Below are 16797 nucleotides of genomic sequence, written 5' to 3'. Positions count from 1 at the left end.
ATTTTCTAAATTTTTTAGGGGCCCTGTGGGCCAGGTAGAATGGCCTGGCAGGTTGCATCCGGCCAGCGGGCCAAGTTTTGCCCACCCCTGACCTATAACAAAGAGTTTGCATATTATGATCACAAAGGGTTTAAATAGCCACTTTAGTTTTTAAAGAGAATATCTAGATAGAGAATCTATTTCATACTGTAAAAATTAACATCTTCCAAACTAAGAAACTGGTTGCGTAACCCCAGCTCTATTTTATTCGTTAAAATTAGTAACTCATATTCTTGATAGTCCTGGAGAGCCATAAAAGCTTTGAGGAGAAAAAAGTTTCAATTGTAGTCCTATTTATCAGAGCTGCTAGCCAAGTTCTAGTGACAGCATTTTATTTGTGAACTAGTATACTCTTTATAACTCTCCTACAGTATCACTTTCAAGAGCAAGAGCAAGTTTACAGTGAAAACTATTGAAGGGTAAAAAAACCCCCAAACACATAGTCCCTCAACCGCATTTAAAATAAGACAAGATCATAAGGAAGTAGGTCTGGAAGGGACCTAACCTACCTCATGAAGTCATCAAGTCCAGCCCCCAATAATAGATTCATATCTTCTTAAACAGAATTTGATTGTACCTCCTTCAGGCCAAATACAAAACAATAAATGCAAAATTTTAAGATTAAGACTAGCTAATGGAACACCAAGCTTTTTATACTATAAATGGTTAAGAATTAATATGCATAGTTTAATGGGGAAGCTGCTGACAGGCAATTACAAGAAGAATTTCATTCTGTCCGAAGTCTAAAATTGAGATCAGAAAAGGTCCTTGGCTGAGATCCTACATCTCAACTCATCTTATGGATAGCCTCAGAATTTAACCTGCACTTCATACTTGCACGTGGGAAGCAGTCACAGAGTACAAAATAACACTTGTTTAAATTTCATGCATGGACTTGTGTGTTGACCTCATTATGTGAAAAGCAGTTCTCATTAACATAAATTAATTTAGTGTTATAAAGCTCTGCAACTGCTCTGCATGTCATTACCCTGTACTTACTTCATGAACCAGAATACTGAAAAGAGTAAGTCAAGAGCTGTTGGCTACTTTCCCCAACAAAAGCAAACCTACTGGTAAAAATATCAAGTTTTATTAAGAAAATGCAGAGCATTTGTTACTAGATTTATGTCAAATTATAGTTATTCCTCAAAGATAAAAAATATATATGTCATACAAAATGAAACCATCTGTACATTAAACATAGGATTCTACCAACATTTAACAGCCTATATAGTAAACCACCACCTTTTGGTATCTGTCTTGAGATACCAATAATTTTTCATTGTTTAGATACCAGCAGACTTTTATGCAAGAGGCAAAGATTGCTGTGGGTGATATCTTTTATTGGACCAACTGCATAATTAGGAGAAACTTAGACAAGCTTTTGAATGCAATGCTTTCTTCATCAGGTTTAAGCATCTGAAAGACTAAGTCTATCGCAACCATGCAGTTTCCAATGACAGAGAGATCACATACAGCAATCTTGTCCCTCACATAATTCCTGGACCATCACAGCTACATTACTCCAACACTACCAGAGCAACAGGCCAGATTTTCACTCAGTCAGCCTAAACATTCAATCCGACTGATAGAAGCAGATGTCTGCACCTGCGTGAAGTCCCCAGATTTCAGTGGGAGATTTACAAAGATGCAAAAAAAGCTATGCGCATACATGTGGCAGCAAAGGACCTGGGCCTTACTACTTACTTCTCACATTCAGTGTACTAAATCATGCTCAACAGATTTTGAGTTGCCTGTAAAGAAGTGAAAATCTTCAATAAATTGTTTATTTAACTGTCTTCTGCAATTTTACTTTCACAATTTTCCACCATTTTTATAAAACAAAAAAGGACATATCCCTTGCTACATATTTCAGCCTTTTATAGATTCAATTTACAACACTTATTTGGTTATCAGTTACAGTAGTTCCATAGTTTCAACTTTTGTATCCCACTGTTTTTAGTACTAATTTGGTATAGTCAAACTTCCTAACATTATTTGTCCCCGTCTGTCCAAATCTTCAATCAGTTTTTAATTTACAACCGGGAGAGGCCAATCTCCAGCCCACATGCCACAAAGTAGCATGGGCAGCTGCTGTATGTGGCAGGTGAGCTCCAACCACTCAGTAAAGGGAAGCAGGGAGAAGACCTTGGAGGAGGTATCAGATGTCACTGCCAGGATCCAAGTTGACCCTTCCCTGATCCTGCAGCTGCTGCTGATTTCAGGGATTTAGATCCTAATTCACCATATAAAACTGCAGTGGCTGCAAGGCCAGGGAAGGGTTAACTTGGCAGTGACACCTCCTCTTACAACAGTGTCTTGCTCCTGCTCCCCTCCACAGAGGAAGAAAATTTCAAGTAAATATATTTTACTTGAAAGGGTAAGGAAAGCTCTGTATCATGTTGTTAGTACAGCTCTTGGTAAAGGATAACAAAATAGCTGTTCTGTTTGTTTTCCAATACCTCCTCTACCCTGACACTTTGAAGAAGCTTGAAAAAAAAGGAAAAACAGATTATGAGTGGGAACTATCTACAGATGATGAGACTGATTGATGTGGTTTTGTTCCCCCCATCTCCAAGTTTTTATTCCCTATATTTCAATCTTTGTTTTCTTTACAAACTGCAGTCAAACACATTTTGTTCTACTTCCTATGTCTATCTGCATTCTTCCTAGGAAACGTGCTTTCCTAGTTTTATGTGTTTGCTTAAAATAAATACAGTGTGCTCCCCTGACTTCTCTGTGACCTCAAGGCGTGGATAAACTTATTTCCTCCCTTTCTGTTTTTTTGTTGCATGCTCTGTCATCTTGCTACCATATGTTCCATGTATTGTATTGGATGGAACAGAATTAACAGGGCGAAAATTATTCTATAAGTATTAAGTAAACTAAATTTACTTTACAAAGTATATACTTCTGTTTTTGTTAGAAACGAGAGCATATATGTTTGATTTCTATTTCAAAACAAAAAACCCTTATGGGCCACATTCAGACGAGCAAGCACATGCCCGTTGCAGCGTCTCAAAGTAGTTTGAGACGTTGCAAGAGGCACGCTAGGAATGAAAAAATGTTCCCCATGCTGCATATTTGCAGTGTGGACTGTAAGTTGATACTGGGAGATCCCGGTATCAAAAAAAAAACCCACAGGAAAAAAGCGGTGCATGGTGTGCTCCTAGAGCATACCCTGAAGTAACCAGAGACAGGGCCTCCAAAGAGACGCTCTAGCCCCTGGCCAAAGTGTCTCTATGTCTGTTGTGTGCCCCTGCTGCTCCAACACTGCAGCACACTGGAGCAAACAGAAGCAGGGCAAGGCTGGCAGCAGCAGCTCAGACCCAGGCAGTGTCTCCAATAAGCAGGTATATGTGGGTCCCCCACCTGCCTGCACAGCAAACAAGTCCCCCTGCAGCAGCAGAGAACCATCACGGATCTTGTAGCCTGCTGCAGGCAGAGATGCCCGGCGGCTCCGTGAAGCAATGGCACCTGCCCGGCCCACTGACGCGCACCCTCAGGCAAGACTGAGCCAGTTCTTGCTGTCACCCAGGGCTCCCAGCACTGCAGGCAAGAGCCGTGCACCATCAAGCCAGGGCAGCTCCTGCCTCTCATGGTTCATGGGGCACATGCCCGGCCCAATGGCACACAGCTCCTGCCTGTGATACTGGGAGCCCCAGATGACAGCAAGATCTGGTCTGGTCTTGTTTGAAGGCGTGCCAGTGGCGTAGGCCAGGCCAGCATCATGCGCCACATGGAGCCCCTGGGTGGCAGGTGGCTCCATACACTGCTAGGGGCCTCTGCCTACAGTGGGTCATGAGTGCCCCCATGGCCCGCTGCTGACTGCTGCAGTGGGGACTGTGCATCATACCAAGGGGGGAGGGGGGGGACACGACACATGGATGGACGGACAGGCAGGGGACTCGCCCCTCCCATACAGCTCCCCCCACCCCCACGCAGTCCCCCTGCACCCAGAAACACCCCCCACAATCCTCTCACCCCCCAAATCCCCACACAAGCCCCCCCCACAAAACCCACACCCCTTCCCCCCAAACCCCCCCAACATCTCACACCCTGCATGCCCAGCCGCCAAACAGGATGGGACCTGCTGGCAGGAGCCATGGCAGCAGGGACAGCTGCCACACTGCAGCTCTGCCCTGTGCCCACACCAGTGCTGGGACAAGCAGCCCGAGCCTGGGGCAGCAACTGGTCCTAGGAACCACTTGGGGGGCGTGATAGGCTGGGAGGAGGGGTGGAGGTGGCAGCAGGGGTGTGTGTGAGACAGAGGGAGAGATGGGGGTTGGGAATAGGGGAGCGCTCCGGGTAGGAGACGCCACCAGAGCTGGGCTTAGAGCCTGGAAGGGAAGGGGCTTGCCCAGCCCAGTCCCTGAGTCTCAGTTGAGGGCTTCCCAGGAATGGCATGGGGATCGCTGTGGCCTGGGCACAGGGAGAAGAACAGTAAGGGCTGGCTCTGCTCATAGCCACAAAGCAGCGGGTGAGACAGCTGTAGTTGGACTCACGTCTTGGTGCTGGGATGGAGCTGCTGCTGGGGGGGAGTTAGTGGGCGGCAGGCAGGAGCTGTGGGTCAGGACTGAGGGGCAGGGGCAGGGCACCGGCATCCCAGTGCAGCTCAGCACCCCACATCCTGGTGAGCAAAAGGGATGGGGCAACTCTGATTTTTCTATGATAAAAAAAGCCAAAAGCAAACGCCAAAGTGTATATTTAGAATTCATTTTATGATGATGATAGAGGCACTGGTAGGCTTCCAAATTGCTTTAAAATTATAAATACTGTATATCAATGAAACAATGCCCAACTGATCTCTCTCTATATAGTGGCATTTCATTTTAATCACGAAAGAATGTGGTTTGGGTATTTTAATGAGATAATTTGGGGTTTATCAGAGAATTTGCAATTTTTAAACGGGGAACACCTGGATCCCTGCTGGTGAGGCAAGTGGTGGGACCCAGGCAGAAGAGCCTGCCCAGGGCCAGCACCGGGAACCCAGCTGGAAGGAGGATGATGTGGCTGACCTCCTGGTCATTTGGGGCTAGGAGGACACGCTTTGACAGTTCAAAGTGGGCCAACACAATGAGCACATCTTCCAGGCAATAGCTTCCCAGACAGCAGAGCGGGGGCACCAGAAGACATGACAGCAATGTCACACAAAAGCCAACTGTGCAGCGTGGGCCACTGGCAGCTGGCCCATAGGTGCAGAAGACTCTGCTACAGTGTCCATACCACAGCCCAGGCAGCTGTGTGGTCCCTGTCTGGGTCTGGCAGGCATGCAGCAATGGGGCTGCAAGTCCAAGGGAATGGATGCTGTTGCAGGAGGCAGCAGCCCCCACTGCCACACTGCTGCAGTGGGTAGAGGATGCAGAGGCCATTCTAGGTTAGGGCTGCTTCAGCAGTCCAGCTGGCACAAGGGGCTAGTACCTCCAGATACCAACTGGCTGGGCCTCATAAGATCTTGAGGGCAAGCAGCCCTCAGCTGCTTGCCAGGGAAGCTTTTTATATAGCTCCCCCTGGCTGAAGATCCGGGAGGAGCTGAGCCGGGTCAGCTTGCCCCAAGTGGCACAATTTGCCCCACACCAAAGTGCATGTTCAGGCATATGTGCTGAAGCACAAATCTCCAACACAAATTTGTGCTGCTGCTATTTGAGCTTCTCCAAGCACACATGCATGTGTGCACGTGCCCACAGTTCTCAATATGGCATGTTTTGAGATATCTTTATAATCACATTTTTCCCCAAGAACAGCTTTACTAGAAAGTTATTAATAAAATGGCAATACCAGCAAAAGAGTGTCTGCATAAGCTCCGATTCAGCAAAATACATAAGCAAGCATTTATTTAAGAGATGCAGTTAAGCACATGCTTAACTCACACGTACTTCACACTTAACCGTTTTCCTGAATTAGGGACACAGGACATGTCTCTGGGAACATTTGCACCAGGTAGTCGTTACTCACAGAAATAACCTGATTGTAAGAAATAGGACTACTCACACAAAGGATGATGCATTTGAGCATAAAACTAAATAAGGTCTCCCTGGCCATCAAATCCAGCCCATCTATTCACAGGCACCATTTAACCATAATCTTAATTTATCTACTCCAACACTTCATGTGCACCAGTAACAAAACGCACCATGGAAACAAAATCAAAAACATCTTACTGATACTCCAAAGGCCAAAAGCAGGGGAGACAAGAGTACCAATAACGCCCTGCTACTGCAGGGAAGTTATTCACATAATATAGTACCACCTTATTACAACAAACCCCCATGAGATTGGCAGAAAAGTTTACCAGAAGACGGTATTCATTATAATAGCATTAGTCAATTTGTTGCATCATGGCAATGAAAAAAAAAACTGTTCCCACTGCTGAGAGAGGGGTTGAAATAATGAAGTCAGACTACATAGGTTCAGATGATCCTAGAAAAAGGACCATGCCCCATGTTATACAAGAAAGCAAGAGCCTCAGAAGTCCTTATCAATCTGACCTGTGGGAATAAGAACATTCCTGGCCCCCAACCTAATGATAAATTTGATCCTAAGCAAAAGAACAAGACCCTCCATCCAGCTCACAGAAAGTTTTCCAAGTATCAACAGAAGTACCAGCATGTCAGTCAAAACTCTGAGCCCAATCCAATGCTTCAGAGGAAGGCCAAAAAAACAAAAAAACCCAAAATACGCATCATGGAGACCAAAAAGACATTCACAGGGGGAAAAATACATTCTCGATTCCTACAAGCATCAGCAGAAGGCCTAATGCAGCGGAGACCAACCTTTTTGACAAGCATGCCACAAGTTGGTCCTGTGTCCTCCCCAAGTAGCACTCTGATTCCTTTCCTGGTTTACCCAATTTACAGCTTAGCTTTCTGTTCCTGCCCTGTGCCCCCAGACCAAGCTGTTGCTCAGCTTTCTGCTCCCTGCCTTATCTGCCACTGTGCTGCCTGTCCCCTCCCTGGTCTGCCACATGCCATACACAAGGCTGTCCACGCCACTTGTAGCATTCATGTAGCAGGTTGGCCACCTTTAATCCAATATGGGATTAGCAGACACTTCTCACTCAGAGTTACTTTTCAATTCCACCACAAGGAAAGCAAATACCCGCACCAACATATCATATTAGTGACTAAAGAACACTCTTGTTTTATCAAGCTATCTTTTTCCATAAACTTGCTGAGTTCCACTTTTAAGTAATTCTTCAAGGTGCTCTGCCCATATACTTTGTTCAGAAGTCCATCCTAAAACTTCACTCCTCTAATAGTCAGAAACTTCCTTCCAATTTCCAGTCAAAGTTTGTTCACAACCAGCTTTCAGCTTGTGTTGCTATTGTTCTTTAAATTAAATAGATCTTCTCTCCCCAATATCCACTCTATGAATATATTTATATAAAATTACCAAATCCTCTCTTTTAACTTTTGTATTACTAAATCAAACAAGACAGACTTTTTTTAACCTACAATGCTAAGATTAGTTTTCCATTCCCTCAACTGTTGTGGTATTCTCTCTCTCCATCTGATCACTTTAAATCCATCCTTTTTTTTTTTTTTTTTAAATATAGATAACTACAACTTTAAACAATATGTGTACTTGCAAGATAACACCCACAGTTCACTGCCATTGACCTTTAAAAGCAATTCCCAGATTAAAAGTCACACCCATCACAGATATTTTGGAGAGGAAAGGGGGGTGGGGAAGATTGAGACAGATCTTTCAAACATAAATATTTGTGTAATATTTAGATTTGCTGAACATAATCAAACAACATACAAATCAAGACATTTTAAATAAAACCTACATCATTTTGCAGAAAAACCAATGTGTAATCAAATGGCTGTTTGGCCACCAATAATATAATACAACAAATTAACAAAAACTATTTGTTACATTACAGCTAGGCTTACAAAACAGTAAAGAATGCTTACTAACCTGTACTCAAGGGCTACACATCTGCCCTTATCAAGATAAGGGAAGCACCAGTCATATTTTACCTACCCACACACAAAAAGTAAATAATATAGTATAATAATTTTAATAGGCCACACTAAATTGGAGCTACAAAAGGAGCAAGAGATTCTGAAATAATACAAAGATGGTGATTCATTTAGTAGACAAGAAGCACTACAGTGATTCTCAACCTTTTTAGACTCAAGGCACCCCTCCATAAGTTTTCAAAATGTAGTGGCGTAATATTTAAAAAACTAAGACAAATATAGTATGACTATTATAATGTAAACATTATTTACTGATGTGTTATTAATTGGATTGCTGTATTATAATATAAAATGTAGATTATTACACAGTCCGGCGGGTGGAAAATTGGCTTATGGGATGCACCCAGAAAGTGGTGGTGGATGGGTTGGTTTCTACCTGGAGAAATGTGGGCAGCAGACTCCCCCAAGGCTCTGTCCTGTTCAATATCTTCATTAGTGACTTGAATGAGGGAGTAGAAAGCACTCTGTCCAAGTTTGCAGACAACACTAAACTATATGGGGAGGTAAACAAACTAGAGAGTAGGGAGCAAATCCAGGTAGATTAGGACAGGATGGGGAAGTGGGCAGAACAGAATAGGATGCAGTTTAACAAAGATAAGTGCCATGTGCTGCACCTAAGGAGGAAGAATCATCAGCACTCCTATAGCCTGGGAGGTACCATTCTATGTAGGACAACTGCAGAAAGGGATCTCGGAGTTGTAGTCAAGTCCAAAATGAACACAAGTCGCCAGTGTGATGAAGTAACAAGTAAAGCTAACCACACTCTTTCTTGTATAAGTAGGTACATCACAAACAGGTCTAGGGAGGTGATACTTTCCCTCTATGCAGCATTGGTCAGGCCACAGCTGAAGTACTGTGTCCAGTTTTGAGTGCCACACTTCAGGAGGAATGTAGATAATCTAGAAAGGGTTCAGAGGAGGGCCACCCGTCTGGTTAAAGGCCTACAGGTAAAACCCTATGAGGACCAGTTGAGGGACTTGAATCTCTTTAGCCTCCACAAGAGAAGGCTGAGAAGTGATCTTGTGGCCATCTACAAACTCATCAGGGGACAGCAGGAAACTAGAAACAATGGCCACAAACTGAAGGAGAGCAAATTTAGATTGGACATCAGGAAAAAATTCTTTACAGTGAGGTTTGCCAAAATATGGAATACGTTTCCAACGGAGGTGGTGCTGTCCCTTCCTTGGAGGTACTTAAGATGAGATTGGACAAACAACTGGCTAGGGTCATATGACCCCAGCACTCATTCCTGCCCAGGGCAGGGGGTTGGACTCGATCTAATACAGGGATAGGCGAAGTCCAGCCCGTGGGCCAGATCTGGTCCGCAGTGGACTCCATTTCCCAGCCTCCCCTGTGCATGGCTGGGGCTGGTCTCCATGGAGACCCCAGCCACAGCTACATGGGAAAGTTCAAGGCTGGGGTTGCCTTGGAGATTAGCCCCAACCATGCTGGCAGCCTGCCTGGCAGAGCAGGGCAGGGAGCTGCTCCAGAACCCCTGGGAACTTGGGATGGGGGCAGCTTGCTCCGGAGCCAGGGCAGAGCTGCAATCTGTAGCCTGCATGCTCCAGGCAGGAGCGCGCAGGCAGGGGAATGCGGCTTTGCCCCTGCTCTAGACCAGGCTGTCACCACTGCAAGGAGACAGGGCAAAGCCACTGATCCCCTGTTTGTGCACCCCTGCCTGGAGCACATAGACTACAGACCGTGGCTCTGGAGCAAGCTGCCCCCATCCCAAGTTCCCAGCAGCTCCAGAGCAGCCCCTTCCCTGCTCTGCTATGTGCCCTGCCAGCATGGCTGAGGCTAGTCTCCCTGGCAACCCCAGCCTTGAGCTTTCTCTCACAGCTGCAGCTGGGGTCCTCATGGAGAACAGCCCCAGTCTTGCGAGCAGCAGCTGCTGGCTGCTAACCAGATCAGCCATTTTGCCCACCCCTGATCTAATAGGTCCCTTCTGACCCCAAAATTTATGAATCTATAAAATATAACTTAATATTCACTCCTTCAGAACACTGGTGATAAGCACTCCCCCAGCAGTGCCTGGCCCCCATGTGGCACCAGGACTCATTATACAGGTCACACTGGGAAATGGAAACTGGCAGTGAAATTTCTACTCCTAGTTATCCCAGTGCTGCTTACCCCGAACTCCAGCCCCATGCTGAACAAAGCTTGGGGACACCAGGCAAGGTGCCAGACTATACACATGGCACACAGGTCAGAGGAAAGGGGAGGGGAGCACAAAACACACAAAGCCTGGGAGGAAGAAGGGGGACTCCCTTCCCACTCCCCCAGGAATCTGCATGCTGGGGACTGGAGCCACCTGGCCCCACAGCCCTGGCCCTGGAAGCACGCAAGGAGCAGAGGAACAAGCTAGGCTGAAAAGCATGGTTCTGAAGCCCCATAACCACCTGTTCACAGCTGACTGCACTACTCAGAGCAGCCAGCACAGGGGCTGCTGGGGGCCAGGGGCAGCTGCACGTGTCATTTGGTCTGCAGGATACTGGAAGAAAGTGTGCAGTACCAGACAAAGGAAGAGCAAGCAACATGCTTACCTCCTTACATAGGTGCTGGGCACTACAGCATCCTTACAAGGATCTTGAAGCACCCTGGTGTGTCACGGCACCTGGTTGAGAATCACACCAGTAGACCATACCGACATAACCTTCAAACACTGAAAACATTCTCTCTCTCTAACCTCTGCTGTCGCAATTTATTATAATCCTACCCTCTGGCAGGAAAATAAGGAAAAAGAAATGGAAAAATAAGTAAGGAGAAGGTGGAGTAAGGAAGAGGAGGAGGAATGAGGATAAGGAAAGAGGAAAGAGAAGGAACAAGGAAAGCTATATAGCTTATACCTAAATTGCAAAGGGAACTAAGGGATCATAACACTTGGGACTGTAAAACCAATCTCTTCAGCATCTTTGCCCTCTAAAGAAATTCACAAACTTGAGTTAAGGCATATTTATAATGCATGGGCAGTTAACCACCTCAAATGGAAAACACTAAAGCCGCTACAAACAGTGGGAGCTAACTGAATAGTCAATAGGAAACATCAAGGACATGGGTATGTTTTAAATTCCACCTCCCTTGGAGGCTGGACACCCCATTCTACTCACTACCTTACACAGGATAAAATATATAAATAGTCCTCAGAAAAAGGATTACATCCCAGGACTAGGAAGCAAAGGAATAGTTAGTTTGTGAATAATGAGACCTAGGTCTGAGCTGCTCAGGCCCATCAAGACTGAGATGCTTGTAGGCAAAGTGGAACTTTAGGTACCCAGAGAACAGAACTTGAGAGTAAAAAACTAAGGAGCTTACAGAGTTTAGGTATTGCTACTGTTAGTATCCGAGTAGGAGTTCTAGGCCTTGGTCCTCAATTGTTACTATTCTTGCCAAACTCCACCAGCATAGATTGTGTAAAGACTATGTTGGGTATCTTTCTATTCACCTCAAGTTACACATTAGTTCACTTAAAAAAACCCACCTTATTCTCCCTATAAGCAAAATCGCTAATTTTATTTCCTATTATCTTTCAGTTCCTGTAGCTAATCTAAGAACTACTCCATTTATATAAAACTAATTTAAACTACTCAGAGAATACTTTCTAACTCATGTTCTGTTATTTTAACCAGTCACAAGCCAATAGCACTGGAAGTTTAAATAGAAGATTAGCTATGCTGTTTAAACCTCTAGAAAGCTTGGCAGGGGTGGGGAGGTGAAGAATACAGAGAAGTTAGAAGACAAAGAGAAACACAAATTATGAACTCTGATATTTCTGATGTGGATACTAAAACATGGATTGGGATAGTCACAGGGATGGAGGGAAATGGAACATAAAAGTTCTGTTCTTCACTCAAACATTTTTCAAAGATACATTACTGAGACCTGGTTCCCTGGTTACTCCTCTGAGATGCACCCTTTCCAGGCTGAACAGGTTCAAGGATTTTTAAATGGGGCTATTAAGCTGGCATGGAGTCTTCAATTCCCTCTTTCATAAACCAAGAATTATTCCAGCACAAAACAGACATACACAGTATTCCAGCAGAATAAAACCTTACTGAATCAGATTCAGACTGTCAGCATCATCCAGCCTACAACAGGAGCCAGACTCCCTTTGGAGTTGCTCTTCACAATCAAAATGCTAACTAAGAGTTTTCTATATTACCAACGCAATGCATTCCCTTCCAGAGTAATAAGGATCACATGAACAACACTTATCACTCTTGTCAACATGAACAAAACGAGATGTATTTATACTGAGAATCCCTACACCCCAACAGTAATTCGATGCAATGTAACCCACTTTTTGTTTAAAAAAACCAAAAATACACAAGAACTTCTTAGTCCACTAAAAAAAGGCCAGACCCCAAACAGAAATAAACACTACCTTCCTTCCAACCATGCAAATTTGCAGAAATGAACACAATGAACACAAAAGGTCATAGGGCTTCAACATAAATGTAACAGCGCTATACAGGTTTGCTTCGATTTATGAGGGTTCTTTATATGCAAGTTCACTCTTGTGTGATGAGCATATTTATACCCACAATTCATTATATGTGAGGTAAATTTGCTCTTATGCAATCAGCATAAACACTGCCCCCCCCAAGTAGGTAAGTTTGTGCAGGGAGGGGAAGGGCCACGGCTCCACTCACCCCAGCCCTGGTTGCAGCGGCCCTGGGAGCAGCCAGCGCCAGCTGCCTGCAGCCGTTGGGCTGCACCATGCTCAGTCTGTCCCCCCACGCCTGGCCTCACCCCAGCTCCTGGGCTGTGCCATGGTGCAGGCAGTTGGTGTCAGCTGCTCCTGGGGCTGCTCCAGCATGGGCTGGGGTGAGTGTGGACAAGTAGAGCCCTGGGCAGCAGAGGGCACAGTGCTCACCCTAACCCCAGCTGCAGTGGCCCCAAGAGCAACTGACACCAGCTGCCTACACCAGGGCACAGCGCACCCCAAGCACAGAGGTGAGTGGGGACAGGCAGCTGGCGCCGCCACTCCTGGGGCCGCTGCAGCTGGGGCTGGGATGAGTGCTGTTCTGTTCCCTCTGCTTTGCTGCCTTGGACAGCCCTGGGAGTGGCACCCCCCCCCCCCTTCCCTAGTCCCAGCCTCACTCCCTCCCACCCTGACATGGGAACCTATCCCTATTTGTTACATTGTAAAGTGGGTTCGCTTTACGCGCATTTGATTTATGCACCGTTTTCTGGGAACGCGTGTACTACATAAATCGAGGGAAACCTGTAAAACTGTTTTGAAGGCAACTTTAAAAAACTGACTTCCTCGTGAGAGACCAACAGGACTGCAAATTATTGTTTTTGTCTCCCCTCCAAATTAATTTGTTACTTTGTGTAAAGTCACTCCCACATGGGAAAGGCTAGTCACTAGTTTAGGATGAGTTATGCAGCAGTACTATACTGAGGACAATGATATTAAAAAGTTTTCAACAGAAATGTTTTAATGAAACCTGCTGAAGTCCAGGCAACTAAAATACTAGGCAACACTTAGTTTTCAAATCCTAATAACATAAGAATTGCCACTTACTGGATCAGACCATCTTGCCCAACAGTCTGTGTCACATGGGTCAGACACTGCCCTTGCCCACATCAACAAGGTCCTGCACAAGGACCTGTCACCACCCCCCAGTATCACCCAACCCTCTCCTCCTCCCCGAGCTCATCATAGGGCCCCTGCCTTAGCAGGCCCCATGATGCTCCCCCCCTATCTTAGTAGGCTGAGAGATGATACCAAGCCAGTCCACTGCCAAACCACCCATCGCTGCCAGATGTACATGCTCGTGGTCCGCACCCTCCATCCTCATGTCCCATCCAAACGGCAAGTAGTGGAACATGCTTGATGAGAACAAGGGTCCCTGGTGGACAAGTCTGTATCCACCCTGATCCCACAAGCCACCAGGGACCTCAGCTGGTAGCTTCTACGGAGCCATCACCATGCTCAGTAACTGGCGTGGTTCATGGACAACCCTGACACCTGCCCCTTCTGTGAGAAGGCACTTAGAGTGCACCAGGGTGCAGCCCCTGCAGTGCTTCCCTCGGAACTTCTTGCTGAGGTGCTGGCTGCACTATTCCCCTCATCTGGATATTTACAAGCTCCCAATCCATGGCCCTACCAAGTCCCAGGACCTCCTGGTCAACTTCTTCCTGGCCCTGACTAAGCTGGCTGCATATCTTACCAGAAAGGCAGCTCTGGCTGAGAGGACCCCTGTTTGATCCTGTCTCCAAGCCGAGTAACACTGGGCAGTGTCTGCTGGCTCCTTGGACCCATCTGAGGGCCAGCGGGTACTGTCCAGTGTGCTCTGCTCAGTGTCCCCCATCTGAACACTACTTACTAACCTTTGACCATCACTCCCGCCGCTGTTTTTTAATCATCTGTCCCAAGCAATCAGTTGCCCCTTTTTCAGTAGCCTCCCTCTAGTTTCCTGTGGTGGGGCTTTAGTCCATGAATCCCCAAAGTGGCAAATAGGCTTGCCTGGACACCAAGTGGTGGAACACACTTGGTAAGGATGAGAGTCCCCAGTGTGCAAACATATATTCAGCTTGATCCATGGAGCCATTGCCAGAAGTGTGTATCTGGTACACTTTCTGGACACCTCTGACACCTGTCCCTTTTGTGAGCAGAGGAAGATCACAGCACACACCCACCTGGAGTGTACCAGGCTGCAACCCCTTCACCACCTCCTCGACAACCTCCTGCTGAGGTTCTGGCTGCACTACTCCCCACACCTTTTCATTTACCACTTCTCACCACAGCCCCACCAAGTCCCAGGACCACCTAGACAACCTCCTCCTAGCCCTGGCTAAGCTTGTGATCTATCTGACTGGGAAGGAGGCTTTGGATGGGAGGACCCCCGGGGATTGTGGTGCCACTTTCCTGTCCCTTATCCATTCACATCTCTGAGCAGTGTCCACTGGCTCCTTGGACTCCTTCAAGTGCCAGAGTACACGGTCTGGTGTGGCCTGCTCTGTGTCTCGCCTCTGTGCACTTGTTATGAACCTATGACCTTCACTCCCGTTCCTGTTTTGTTCTTATCTGTTCCAAGTTATCGGTGATATGCCCTTAGTGGCTCTATGTGCTAGGCTTTGGCTCACCGTCCCAATGTCGTATCAAAAGGCAGTCACAATGGCAGAGAGGAGATGCTGAAAGGGAGAGGAAACTGGCCTGGTTTTTTTGCTCCACTGTTCCTCCCTCACTTTCAGCCTCCAGCACTTAAGGTCGAGGAAGCCAATTCAGAGGCTGTGCCCCTCACTCCCACTGATGCCCCTTTCCTTCGCAATCTGCCCAGACCCTTTTTTCGGATCTGGCAAAACTGCTGGCACCCGCAGCACCCACTGGCAATGAGTTCCCTGCACTAAGGCCCCACCGGGTGAAAAAGCCCCTCCTTTTGTTAGCACCCTTGCCTTTCCCACCTCTCATTACCTACAAACTCTCCCACCCACAGGGCTTTTCTGACCAGGCTGTTTGTCTCTTCTGGTTGGAGACCCCCAGCGCTCCTGCCGAGTCACCCACATGGGGAGCTGGGGGTGGGCAGAGGGCTGGCCGCAGAAGAGCCTAGAGGCCCTCACCACAGCCCAGGTTTCATTTCAGGCTGGACTAGAGCCGCTTCCACTTTCCTCGCAGCTCTCCTCCCCCCCGCGGCCGCGGTTCCCGGCGCTGTTTGGAGCCAACTTCGTGCAGCGCCTTTGCTGCTCCCGCCGGGCGCCGGCCCCGCGACTGCCAGCAAATGGCTGCGGCCCGGGCCGAGAGCGGCGGGAGCAGAGGGGAAGGGCCCCGCTGCCAGGTCTGCCCGGCCGCCAGGACACCGCGACCCCGGACAATGCCCCTGTCCCGCCAGGGCCGAGTAGCGGCGGCAGCGAGCTCCCCTCCCGGCCGCGGGTCAGGGGCAGGGCTCGGCGCCGCCCGACCCACCTGAGACACAAAGGAGCGGCCGTCCGGGCGCTGCGCGGGGTCCAGGCCTCGGCAGCACCGGGCTGGCGTAGCGCGGGCATCCGCCGCCGCCTCCGGGCGGCCCGTGCTCCGGCGCCCGCTGCGCGCGAAGCGGCGAGAGCAGGGAAAGGCCGAGGCCGAGCCGCTGCCACCGCCGCCTGCCCGGCCCCGCGCCCCGGGCTCGCTGCGTGGCCGCGTCAGGCTCCGCCAGCCCCGCTCCCGCTGCCCCCGCCGCGGGCACGGACCAACCCAGCGCGGCCGGGGGCCGGGCACGCGCTACTCACCCTCCTCATTCCGCCCCCGGACCCGCCGGGATCGCGGCCGCGGCCGGTCCCCGCTGCCGCCGCTCGGCCCAGGCCCCTCCGGGGCGCGGCGCGGGCAGGCGGAGCGCGAGGGCGGCCCCTGCCGGCGGGGACACGGGCCGGCGCACGTGGGGCCCCCGCGCTCCTCGGCCGGGACAGCTCCGCCGGGGGCGGACTCGCCGAGGACTTCTCCCGGGCAGCCGCCTACCTCCCCGCCGGCCACGCGCTCGACGGCGCTGAAGCTGAGTGCGAATAAGGCACCAGCAGCCGCAGCCCGGGGGGCCGGCTGCAAGAGCACACCGACCTGTCACCAGCGGCTGTAGCTTTAGCAGGGAGGCGGGGAGAGAGAGGAGAAAGGGCCCCTCGAGCTTGCTAACGGGTGAGCTACCCAACCTGAAAATTAGCCTGAAAACCTGACCTTGTGTCCAAGCAAAAAACTGGTTTACTAACACCAACACACATTCCAAATATGAAACAAGTTATTATAAAGAGAATGGCAACTGATTCTTTGCATCCACATCATATAGGACAAGAAGTAATG

At 48.3% G+C, this 16797-nt stretch overlaps 1 protein-coding gene across 6 annotated transcripts in view; it reads right to left on the bottom strand.

Annotated features, from left to right (window-relative positions):
• Nucleotides 1-16393, bottom strand: part of FAM135A (family with sequence similarity 135 member A) — a 143414-nt gene extending 127021 nt beyond the window's left edge. For 4 of the 6 annotated variants that reach the window (XM_059730888.1, XM_059730901.1, XM_059730906.1 and 1 more), the window contains exon 1: nt 16239-16389. The gene's annotated coding sequence lies outside the window, so the exon portion shown is untranslated. Of the gene's footprint in view, nt 1-15936; nt 16009-16238 lie in introns of those variants that run through there. The other 2 variants (XM_059730908.1, XM_019496701.2) reach the window with 2 other exon arrangements.
• Between the last annotated feature and the right edge of the window lie 404 nt (nt 16394-16797).

Source organism: Alligator mississippiensis, chromosome 1 (assembly GCF_030867095.1).
Source record: "Alligator mississippiensis isolate rAllMis1 chromosome 1, rAllMis1, whole genome shotgun sequence".
NCBI lineage: Eukaryota > Metazoa > Chordata > Crocodylia > Alligatoridae > Alligator > Alligator mississippiensis.
Note: the sequence above shows the minus strand (reverse complement) of the source record. Positions and strands in the feature narration are given on the sequence as shown.